Source organism: Pteropus vampyrus, unplaced genomic scaffold (genome assembly GCF_000151845.1).
Source record: "Pteropus vampyrus isolate Shadow unplaced genomic scaffold, Pvam_2.0 Scaffold130, whole genome shotgun sequence".
NCBI lineage: Eukaryota > Metazoa > Chordata > Mammalia > Chiroptera > Pteropodidae > Pteropus > Pteropus vampyrus.
Genome location: NW_011888911.1, coordinates 346963 through 359291, shown reverse-complemented (window position 1 = coordinate 359291; position 12329 = coordinate 346963). Strand labels below are relative to the sequence as shown.

General features: G+C 38.0%; 1 pseudogene; it reads right to left on the bottom strand.

Moving 5' to 3' along the window:
* Nucleotides 1–9607: 9607 nt before the first annotated feature.
* On the bottom strand, nt 9608–9726 carry LOC111744259 (annotated as a pseudogene).
* Nucleotides 9727–12329: the final 2603 nt, after the last annotated feature.

Sequence of the window (12329 nt, the reverse complement as noted above, 5' to 3'; positions counted from 1 at the left end):
GAACAAGCTGTTCGACATGGCTCAGAGAGTGAAAAGTGGAACTGGCACTCGAGCAAACTCATTCTGGCCTGAAGGCTCATGCTCAAAGCCCCATCTCTCCTTTGCCTCAGTTCCTAGCCCAGTGCTCAATACAGAGAAGATCCTGTTGGTAGCAGGTTGCTGATCAAATAATTAAGGGGATGACTCACCATTAGATCACTTCTGTGTTCAGATTCTATAAGGAATCTTATCACACTCACACTGCTTAGGTAAACATAACCCCAAACAAATGGAACCCCAGAAATCTCACCATCCATACTCACAGCATAGCACCTTGCTTCCTTCTAATATTTTGTCCTTTATTCAGTGTTTATCTGGGGTGTCAGGATCGCAGCTGCTGTCTCCTTATAGACCCAGGCCCAGGTCAGAGGGAGGGGAGAAAACAATGTCTGTTTTGCTTTTCTGGTGATAGATATCCTGTGCCGTTTTGTGCCGCTTGTTGCAGATTCAGTCCCATATCCTGTGAAATGTCCCTCTGGATTTGAATCTCCAGCACCACACAGGGGCTTCAGGGACGCCTGCAAAACAATGTGTGTTCTGACCTTGGCGTCACTGGGCCCATAAATCACATAAGGCGGCTCACACTTCAAGCAGTGGCCTAGAGACATGATGGGATCAGGGAGCAGAGAATAGAAAAAGGTGGGAGTGAGAGCCGCGGGCAGGGAGAGGAAGGTTATGCTGAGAAACAATGAGAGACGGAGGGAACTTTTTATTCTCTAAAGAAATAGGCTGTTTCTTAGATGTCATAATTCTATTTTGAGGTGGAGATTGCAGGAGGTCAGTTTAGAGAAAGGGGAGGCGGAGTTCAAGAAACTATTTCATTATGAGTGATGTGCCTCTCCAGCATGATTCCCTGTAAACAACTTCTGAGCAGAGGATCCTCTCTGAACAACAAATTAACCAGCTAACATTTGAGAAGTGGAAAATATTAAATAACAATTCTTATACTTTAAGAGTTTTTGACAAAGCACTATCAAACACATTTATTCATTCAATCAGTCAGTCAGTTAGTCAGTCAGTCAGTCAGTCAGTCAGTCAACAGATGTTTTTTCAATTACATCTCTGTGCCAGGCACTGGGCTCACTGTTGGAGATAAAGCAACCTACAAGACCAGAATTATCCCTGGTCCTTTGGGCTTAAAGTCTACTGAAAGCCATAGACCTTGGGGGGAAAAAATGTATAGTGTGAGGAATACAGTAGAAGGAAAAGAACAGAAATATCTATTATGTCCATTATTGTAAACACATCTTTTTGATTATTAAGCTTATTATAAATTTCATTATTAACTCCATTTCATATTGAACATCAGGGGGGGATAGGTGTTTATACAGCAGTTAAATGATGGAGTCAGGACTGCAACCTCCATATTCTTGAGTTTTTATACCCTTTTCACTCTGTAATCGATCTCAAAACACCATCAGCTCAGCTGCTTCACAAGTTTCTGTCCTGAGGTTCAAGACTGCTTCTTTCATACTGAACTCTGTTCTGTGGCGCTCAGCCTTCTGGTCTGGCATAAGCAATAGACTCTGAAACAAAGTGACCCCTGGCTTCTCAGTCCAACACCTAAAGCGACCCAAGACCAATCAACTGCAATTTGTACAATAAAAACAGCTTTCCACAGAGAAAACCAGAACCATGAAAGTGGGCCATATCCAAACCATCTTTGTACCATGTAGTTCACTAAACCCCAAAATTGCTTCCTTACTGACATCTAACTTCCTCTTGGATACAAGTCTGTTTCTTCCAGTGGTGAAATACACATAACATAAAACATATCATCTTCACCATTTTAAGTGTTTAGTACGGTAGTGTTACTATATGTACGTTGTTGTATAAGAGATCCTAGTACTTCTCAACTTGTAAAACTGAAACTCTGTACCCACTGGACAACAATTTCCCCTTCTCCTCTCCCCTAGCTCTTGGCAACCACCATTCTACTTTCTGTTTCTAAGATTTTGACTATTTTAAATACTTTATATAAATGGAATCAGGTAGTTTTTGTCTTTTAATGACTAGCTTATTTTATTTAGTACAGTGTCCTCAAGATCATTCATATTTCACCATATGACAGACTTTCTTTTTTTTAAGGCTGAACAATATTCTATTGTATGTACATTCTACATTTTCTTTATCCATTTATCCATAAATGAACATCTAGGTTGCTTGGCTATTGTGAATAATGTTATAGTGAACATGGGTGTGCAAATATCTCTTTCGAGATCCTGCTTTCGATTCTTTTGTATATATACCCAGAAGTGGAATTGATGGATCAATTAATAATTTCATATTTATTTTTTGATGAACCATCACACTTTTCAATAGCAATAGAACTATTTTTACATTCCTTCCAACAGTGTACAAAGTTTCCAATATCTCCATATTTCTACTAACACTTATTTATTTTCCTTTTTTTTTTAATAGCAGCCATCCTAATGGGTGAGATTTCATTGTGGTTTTGATTGACAATTACCCGATGATAACTGATGTTGAGCATTTTTCAATATATTTGTTGGTTTCATGTATCTTCTTTGGGGAAATGTCTATTCAAGTGCCTTGTCCATTTTTAGATTATATTATTTGGTTTTTAAAAATTTGTTTGTTAAAATATAGGTGTTCTTTGTATATTGTGGATATTAACCCCTTTCCAGATATGTGGTTTGCAAATATTTTCACGCACCTTGTAGGTTGCCTTTTCACTCTGTTCATTGTTTTCTTTGCTGTACTGAAGTTTCTAAATTCGATATAGTCCCATTCATCTATGTTTGCTTTTGTTTTCTGTGCTTTTGATGTCATGTCCAAGAAACTGTTGCCAAATTCAATGTCATGAGGCTTTTCCTCCATGTTTACACATGTCTTTTAAACAGGAAAGTATTTCTTCTTAGACACACTCTTGGCAAAGTTTGAAGTCAAAGTCGTAGTAATTTTGTATACTGATTTAACAAAGGGAACTGTATATTTTTAAAAAGTTATTATTTGGTAATTGTCATTTAAAGATTATCTCCTCCCTCTCCTTATCACTTTAATTAAATATTAGTCAATGTTCCTGTGTCGCGTGGGTTTTTTTTTAATGCACATACTTTACTCTATACCCAATCTTCCCTATTTACACTTCATGTTAAAAAGAACTAAGCTTTTTTTTCCTTACAACAGTCATGATTTGTATCTTCTCCAAGTCTTAGACTACATTGTACTAAACAGGCATTCCTGGACAAAAATGACCTAGCATTAGCTTATGATTATGGCCTTCAAACTTCTTAACGTGATGGAATATTTTTTTTCCCAAAAGAAATTCCAATACACTGGATCGAGCATATCTAGGTGGAGAATCTCTGGTTAAGATGGAAGTATAATTACCTGTAGATTCAACTCTGACATCACCCCCATGAAATTCTGAGCACCCCAAACTGATTTGTAAACCCCTATTCCAAATGAGGACGAAGCTTGAAAACGAAGACAAAACAGTGAAAGGGAAGGACACTGGACTCTGGAATTAGAGATATTTGTATTTGAGTTCCAAATTTAATAGCTATATAGTCTTGGGTAAGTGGTTTAAATGATCTGAATCTCTATTTCTTCATCTGTCTCTGTATCACAGTTGTTATAAAATTAAATTATATAACGTGTGTTGAACACTCACATATTGAGAACTTGTTGCATGATAGTTTTCTTACTTCTCTTCTCTATGACCCCACTCAAATCCGCTAACCCACACTGCTTCATGTAGTGTGTATATTAAGGGGAATTTGTGTGCACATTTACAGACATTTACAGATGGAATTCTACTCTTCTACTGACAGTTATCTTTTCAGATATGTCTTACTTTTATTTTATTTGTTCTGTGATTAGAAATTACAATAAGACTTCAACTTTAACAATTTCTATATCTTTTGGGTCAAGTACTTGTTGCTCTCATAAACAATTCTGGAAGAATCTTTTATAATTTAACAAGTCAAATTTTCCTAAAGCAGAACACAATTGAATAACTTAAAAATAGACTACTTTGTCGTTTTCTTTCAAGACAGCAAATAATAGAAAATTGAAGAATATAAATTTTACTTCAGCAGACAAAATAATGTAAAATGTAGACAGACATACCTGTCAAGTATAGATGTGATACTAACTGACTTACCTATCACATGGGAACGCCCGTAGATAGACATTAGTATGAAGGTAAAACTGAAAGGATTTAATTACTTAAATCCTTCACTACACATTACCAGAAATCTATTCAAATTAAACCAAAAGCAAAATCAGAAAAGGATGTCTCACAAAATCCAGGCCAGTGTAGCAACTATTGGCTTATATGCCTTCAGGAGTCTTCGTCTTTTATTCAATTTTTATCCTTTTCCTTCTGTCATTCCCTCCCACCCTTCTTCCCTCCCTCCCTTCTTCCCTGTTTCCCTATCCTTTTCCCTCTCCCACTCCCACTCCCTAACCATCTGTATCTCTGTCTCTGTCTCTGTCTCTGTCTCTCTCCCTAGATATTTATCACTTTCTCTTTCTCTTTATCTCTATCAAACATGACCTCTCCCAAATTTACATCTTACAGATCTACACTTCTGGAACAACAACAATAGTAGCTGCAATTGAATTTCTCCAGTTCTCAATTTAAATTTTTAAATTGCTAGGGTAAATGTTATCACTTGGCTTAGCTTGGCCAAGTGCCATCTCCCGGACCAAACAACAGTGTCCAGAGAAGCATGACTGCACAGCACACACATAGCCCATTGCTGTATCAAATGTGGATGGGAAGCGGAAGTGGCCTACAATGTTTCTCAGTGTGGCAGGAGAAACATATAAACATATGAATGGATAGGTATTCTTGATGTCCCCCAATACTCCTCTCTGAATTATTTGTTCTGGTCTTGGGTCTTTGGGCGTACTGCCTAATGTAATGGGTACAGGTTCAAAATCGTGGAGAAAGGGGTATAAGTTTATTTTTTTGAAGCAGAAGAGGCATTTTGGAAATGGAACCATGTTTAAGAAAATAACTGATGGCTGTGAAGAATCGACTGAATAAATGACCCATGGTCTAGATGAGCACTAACAAGGGTCCATCAGAGCAGAAGTTGTTGGCCAGAAAGGATAACTATGAGAGAAATTTGGACCAAAACCGGTGAACTGTAGTCACCGATTTTATTAATGAGGTCAAAGACAAAAATTTGTTTAAATGTTCTTATCATAATGACTGAAGATGATCATTGTTACTAATACTTTCCCTTATTTTATAACCTCTACTCTATGCTATAGTGAAATATTTTTTTTCTCCTTTGTCCTAAACTGCCATTATGTTTTTCTGACTCTCCTTAGCTTAATCAATTTCTTCATTCTCGATGACCCTCACTACTGAATTAACTCAATGTTCAAAGTTTCATTCTGACCTTGGTTTTCAGAATCCTCAAAGCCACCAAGCAAATCTTGCCTCAGGACCTTTTTATTTCCTCTTTGCTCTATACTGAATTGCTTTTTCCTCAGATACCAGTAGGGCTCTTATTTCCTTGAGACTTTCTCATTAGAGATCCTTTCTCTGACCAGCCTAGCTTATCATTCTCAGGAATCCCTTTCCTGGCTTTTTTGTTTGTTTGTTTTTCATCGCTTCACATTTTATTATCAAGGAAGAAATGTAACTAACAATGTAAATATAAATAAAGAAAATCATTTTTGCTTGTGTACTGTCTCAGCACACTAGAATGTAAGCTCCACAAGGGGAGGAATATATCTTGTTTACTACAGTACCTTTGCCTCGTAGAAAACTGCTAGACCCATGGCAAGTACTCAATAAATATTTGCAGAATGAAAGTGTGAAACAAGCTTTGGCTTGAGTCAGTAGTGACTGCCTTAGCTTAATATAGAACTTTAGTTAGGAATAAACCAGTAAAAGGAAAATTTAGCAATGGGTAATAACTTTTCCCACTTTTAAGTCACTTTAATTTGGCTTTGCCATTTTTACGAATGGACAAACTTCTTTGTAGAATTCCTTTTCCTCTCAATCTCTTTCTTAGAGCATGAAATCAACGAAAAGGCAAAAAATCAAGGGATAAAATCAGAATCAAGCAAACCTGGTTTCAAATCAATGTAATATTATAAAATGTATTATCTTCTCTGTGCCTCAGTTTCTTTTTACCTTAAAATTACCTTAAATTGTTTAAAATTCATTAGGAATTAAATTGTGTCCCGCAAAAAGATGTCGCAGTCCTAACCCTCAGTATCCGTGAACATGACCTTATTTGAAAACAGTCTTTGCAGACGATCAGGTTGAAATGAAGTCGCAATGATGAGCTGAATCCACTATGACTGTGCCCTTATTAAAAGAGGAAATTAGGACACAGAGACAAAACATATGGAGAGAAAATGATGTGAAGACATAAAAAGAAGAAAGCCATCTACAAGCCAATGAAAATCTGAAGCTACCAGAATCTAAGAGAGGAGCGTGAAACAGATTTTCCCTCACAGCCCTCAGAAGGAATCAACCCTGCCAACACCTTGATTTTGGACTTCTAGCCTCTAGAGCTATGAGACAATAAATTTCTGTTGTTTGAGCCACTTAGTTTGTGGTACTTTGTTATGGCAACCCTCACAAACTAATATAATGTGAAACCACACACACACACACACACACACACACACACACACACACACACCCCCTGAACCCAACACACAGCATTGTCAGTGATGTTCATCTGCCAATCTTTCCTCCCTTCTCTTTTCTTCCAGATGCCTCAATGAGGAGAAGGATTTGGTTCAGTTTAAGGAAAGGCACAGTTAGGGCTATTGAGAAGAGCACTTTCATTCTCTGGAGGAGCAAGGAACACATTTTTGTGAGTGAGGAGAAGCTGGCTGTGGAGTCTTTACAACATCTGTTTGCGTCTCCCACTTGCTCCAGGCCAGATGCTAATAGTGTGTGCATTTGCACATAGAGGGAAGTTTCCCTGACAGTAATGAGCCATTCATTGTCCTGCCTTCCAGGGCTCCTCCCACACAGGCCTGTTTCAGATGTTCTACATTAAGTGAAATGCAGCACCCTGTTTCCATAGGAACTGGAGGCAAGGGCTCCCAGGAGACTTCATATTTTAACATAGAGGGCTCTGGAAGACCGGCTGGCCATTGATTTATCTGATAGTGAACAAGCATTGTTGAGTGTATACTCTTGCCAGGCACTTTGTTAGGTATTAGAAACACACCCAAGCATACCCCTAGAGGAAACAATTCAGAGATTGAGACAGACATTCAAAAGGCACACGGTGTGAAAAATGCTATTATATGGTAAATGGGCACTGCTGTTTGAGTTGTAGGATGGACATCTACCAAAGCTTTGAGTCATGAAAAAACACTTTCTAAAGTAGGTGATCTTTGAGGCAAGGGGAAGCCAGGCAGAATGGTGAGAAGTGGAAGAGGGAACAACTGTTGCAGACGGAGGGAGAATGTGCGATGTCTCTAGGACTGTGAATGAAATAAACCTGACTTCAAATTTCTAACTTCAAAATTCAGCTGCACTGCTGACTGTGCTCTGTGATTTGAGTCTTTCGTAAATTCCAGCTCTCTGCTGGCCAGAATGTCCCAAACTATTGTGAAACCTCACCCTTCCCTCAGAGCAGCTCTAGCTGCGGGTTAAACTCTGCAGAAAATGAACGCTTATCGTGTAACGTGAGCCCTGTCTTTCAGCAGCCACATCTGTCATTTTCCTGCCCTAAATGTCATGTCACACATTCCTAACTGCTGGCACCATTTTAAAAAATGTATGCTATCAAGGATTGATGTTCCCTATCTTTGAACTTAGCCTAGTCTTCTTTTTATATTCTTAGGGACAGGCTTTAAGTCCAGGTCCTGCTGGGAAAGTCATTCCAGTTGTCTGCATGGCCCATTTCCCCAGCAGGGTCACTCTGGCATATGTAGAAAACGAAAGCCTGGGAACAGACTTAGAAGCGGCCATTGAACAAGTATTTGGCTGAGACATTTCACTTGACTTTCATCATTTTCATAGTCCCTGACTATATGTCTAAATGCCAAACCTATTTCAACTGATATCCTGCAGAATGCCTGGTATATAGTAGGTTGTACACATACACAAGAACACACATACATACATATATACATATGTATGTATGTGTGTTCTTGTGTATGTGTACGTATACATATATGTGTATGCATATGTATATGTATGTATATATGTATGTATATACATACATATATACATATGTATGTATGTGTGTTCTTGTGTATGTGTACGTATACATATATGTGTATGCATATGTATATGTATGTATATATATAGTATACATTAAACATATGGCATATTATAATTCTACATGGTATAAGACTGTACGCACACACACACACACACATACACACCCCTTCTTCTTCAAACTTTACTGTACTTAGCAGAATGCCTTTACACCATAATAGGATCTGCATAAATATCTCTTGGTTGGCTAGCTATCTGGCTGGTGGGTAAAAGGAAGCAACAGATTTTTTTTAATCACAAGGTCGAAAGTGTTTAAGAAAATGTTGAAGCAAATTTACCCAAACTGCCCATCTAAATAAACAAAAATCCTGAAACATAGAATTAAGACAAAAGAAAGAAAAAGCACAATAATATCTTTTATGATCTAAATCATTTTTATTTTTTTAGATTCATTTCTTTGTTTATTTCTTTGGTTCTAAGCCTGTAGATCAGAACTTGTTTGTATGACTACCTGTGAATAATAATAAAAAATATAATGACATACTGGGAAAGTATGCACAAAGAAAAAATTAGTATTTGATCCCTTGCCTTTCGGACATAATGGATGCTAATGGGGTTTTTACTTCAAACTTGAAAAATAGGCTGTGCAATAAGAAGTTAGTTGGGGGGAGTCCATGATTCAGGACTAAGAGATTTTGGTACTACATTGAGGTAACTGGAGTTGAAACTCATAACCCATATTTGGTTGTACACCAGATGTCTATCAAGAAATGTTTTTGTTTTAAAGTTAGCTTCCTACAATTCTCTTATACGTACACATGCACACACACACACATGCACACACATACCTATTACAGTCTTTGTTATGGGAACTGTCAGGAAATCACACACTATGAACGGATTTTTCCATCTGGCAATAAGAAGAGATCATGACCATATTAAAGTACATTACAACGAGGTCTGTCCATAGAAGCTTCTGAGAAAAAGCAAGTTGTGGTTTTCTCACTAGCACAGAGCAGGTGAGAACACAGGCTCAGAACCACACTCCCTCCCACCACCCGCCATCATCACAGGGCCACTGCAGGGCTGGTTGGTCCTTGTTGAGCTGCCTCCTGGCACCCCAGAGAACCCAGTGCCTAGACTGTACAGTGCCAGGTACAGTCCAGGCCCTGTGAAGATGTAAAGGAATTCCAATAACCTAATTGAATCTTTGCTCACCTCAACCCACTCCAACCCTGCAGCTGAGACAACTTGAAACATCTGTATCCTGCTTCAGTGTCTCCTCAGATCCTGGCTCCTATCTTGTCCCCAAAACAGTGACAATAGAAAGAACTCCAAGCCTGTTCATCACTTGGCTTTTTTTTTTTTTTTTTTTTTTTTTTTTTACACCTACAGCACATGGTCTTCCTAGGTGGTCTCCCATCCAAGTACTAACCAGGACCAACCCTGCTTAGCTTCTGAGATCAGATGGGATCGGGCATGTTTAGGGTGGTATGGCCAGAAACCATCACTTGGCTTTGAGTCAGTGTCACGGGTGTCATTGGGACTTCTCCCACATGTGGATTCCTGGTCTTGGCCCTCACCCTCCACATGGCTCCATCCCAGGTGGCTAATGCTCATTCCTTTAGATATGGAGTGAATTTATGTTACCTTTATCTTTTACAAAGTGTAAAAAATTGTGGACTCTATGAGTTTCATTTCAGATGTGGTAATTGATTAAATCATGTTAGAAGAAAAGTTGTCTGTGATCTACTGGGTACGTTAACATAATTCAGTTTTAAATTTTAGAAAATAATACTTAAATAGCTTTTCTCAAAGATTACTCTTTACTAGCACATTCCTGAGCTCCTGTATCAGATAATTCTACTCATTTAGCCCCCTTTGCTCTTAGGTGTGTGTGTGGGGGGGGGGGTCACAGGACTGAGATCTGGCCAAGGGAATGAAGGAGAAAGTTATGTATACTGTTTCTTCTGACCTAGCCTCTAAAATCTTTCACATGATTCTCTACACCCTCTTTTTGTTCTTCAGTCAGGAGGTTGAAATGGATTCGATAGAAAATTCCAATACCCTGGAATCTGAAGAGCTACCTCAAAGAGTAATCCTGGGCCCCCAAATAACTACATGGGGGGCAGTGGACAGAGCTGCAGCTCCACACCATGAACCCACTTTGCACAATGATACAAATGAGAAGTGGACATTTTCTCTTTTAAGTTTCTGAAATATTGGTGGTGTTTGTTACAGCAATTGGCCTCTGTTGAATAACCCCTGCCCATTTATAGGATATTCTCTCCCTGACACCGATCCCCTGCACAAGCTTCAGGAGTTTGCTTGTCCCTAAGGCTATTTCTGGCTTTACGGTCCTGACCCAGCTTCCAGGCTATTGCCTGAGTCCCAGTTTTGACAAGAAGTTATTATCTGCAATGTCTTTATAAACAGCCTGAGTGATACGGAGTGCTGTGGGAAAATGGGAAATCATCTTCCTATAACAGTCCCTTCCCTGCCATTATACCCCTTGTTTAAAACACCCGCATTTTCTAGGTCTCAATCTCTCTCTGCAGAAACCTGATCTATGTATAATTAATTTTCAACATTCCTTTTTTTTTTCATAAAAATTTGAGCTGGTTCATAGAGTTAGCTAACTATTCATTTTGATTTAATTCTCTGTTAAGTGTTCAGATACTATATTTTTAACTTAATTTTTAAAAACTATAAACTTACCATGAGTAGACACACGTAAAAAAATTTATTTTTGAGAAAGGCAAGGAAATCTGGGTAAAAGAAGCCAGGAGAATGAATGTTCATCCACAAAATAAATACAATATGACCTGATGAAACTGTGAGAGGTAGATGGCACATTTGACTATAATATATTTATTTCTTAAAAATAATGTAATTCAAAATCAAAATATTTCTGGGTATTTTTAATCTTCTATCCTTTCAGGTATTGCAGTTCCTCATCCAACATGTTTCTTCACCTTGAATGGCCCTCACTCTTTGCATGGCTCCATTGCAGGTAGCTGGGATGGTTATTACAGTTTTAAAAAGTATAAACACTTGGGCCGCAACTGGATCCTTAAATCAGCTTCTCCAAGGACAAACAGTGTAAGCTCTAAGTTCTTGTTGATTTTAATGTGTATCTTGGGTTGAGATGCACTTTGTCCTAGGCATCTCCAATTACCACATCAGTTGCCATAAAAATCTCAAATATATTCATATTACATTAATTAAAACTTATTTCAAAACAACAAAATATATTCATATCAAATATATACCCCCCATATGCGTATTGGATCAACTGCCATGAAAATCCCATGAAGTCTCAACTAGAAATTTCAAGGACATGAGAAAATGGGTATAAAATAAATATCGAAGCATGCCAATAAATGTCTACTGTTATGATTAAGAATCATTATTAGCTATTAAGTATTAATTGGCCTTTTTTTGACCCTTGTTCTCCAACAGGTAACACATTTTTAAAACAGCAGCCAGAGTAATACTTTTAAAATTAGATGATGTCATTCTGCTCAAAACGGTCTAACAGCTTTTTATGTTACTCAAAATAAAAATCAGACTTCTTCCAATGGCTTAGGCGGAGCAATGGGACCTTCTCTGATCACTCTGACAGTATTGTCTACTGCTCTCTCCCTCATTCGCTTTTCTCCTATTGGACTGGCTCTCTTGTGTTTCCTTGAACACACTAGATATCCCCAACCCCAGAGCCTTTGCACTTGATTGTCTAGAATACTAATCGCACAGATATTCACCTGGCTCGCTCTCTTCCTTTCTTTAAGTCTTAGTCTAAAGGTCAACTCTAGGTAAAATTTCCCTCATCATTCCAGCCCTAATCTCAACTCTTTCCTTGCTTTATTTTTCCTCCTTAGGTCTAATAAACTATAAATGTATTTATTTACTTCTTTATTTATAATCCCACCCCCTTTCTTTCTTTACTTTTTTTCTCTGCAGTACTTATAACTGCCTGCTAAACTATGTATCTTATATATTTATTTTATTTAGAACGTGTTTCATGAGAACAGGATATTTGCCTGCTCTGTTTACAACTGTATCCCAGTACTAAAAGATTATTGGGCACATACTAGGCCCTCATTAA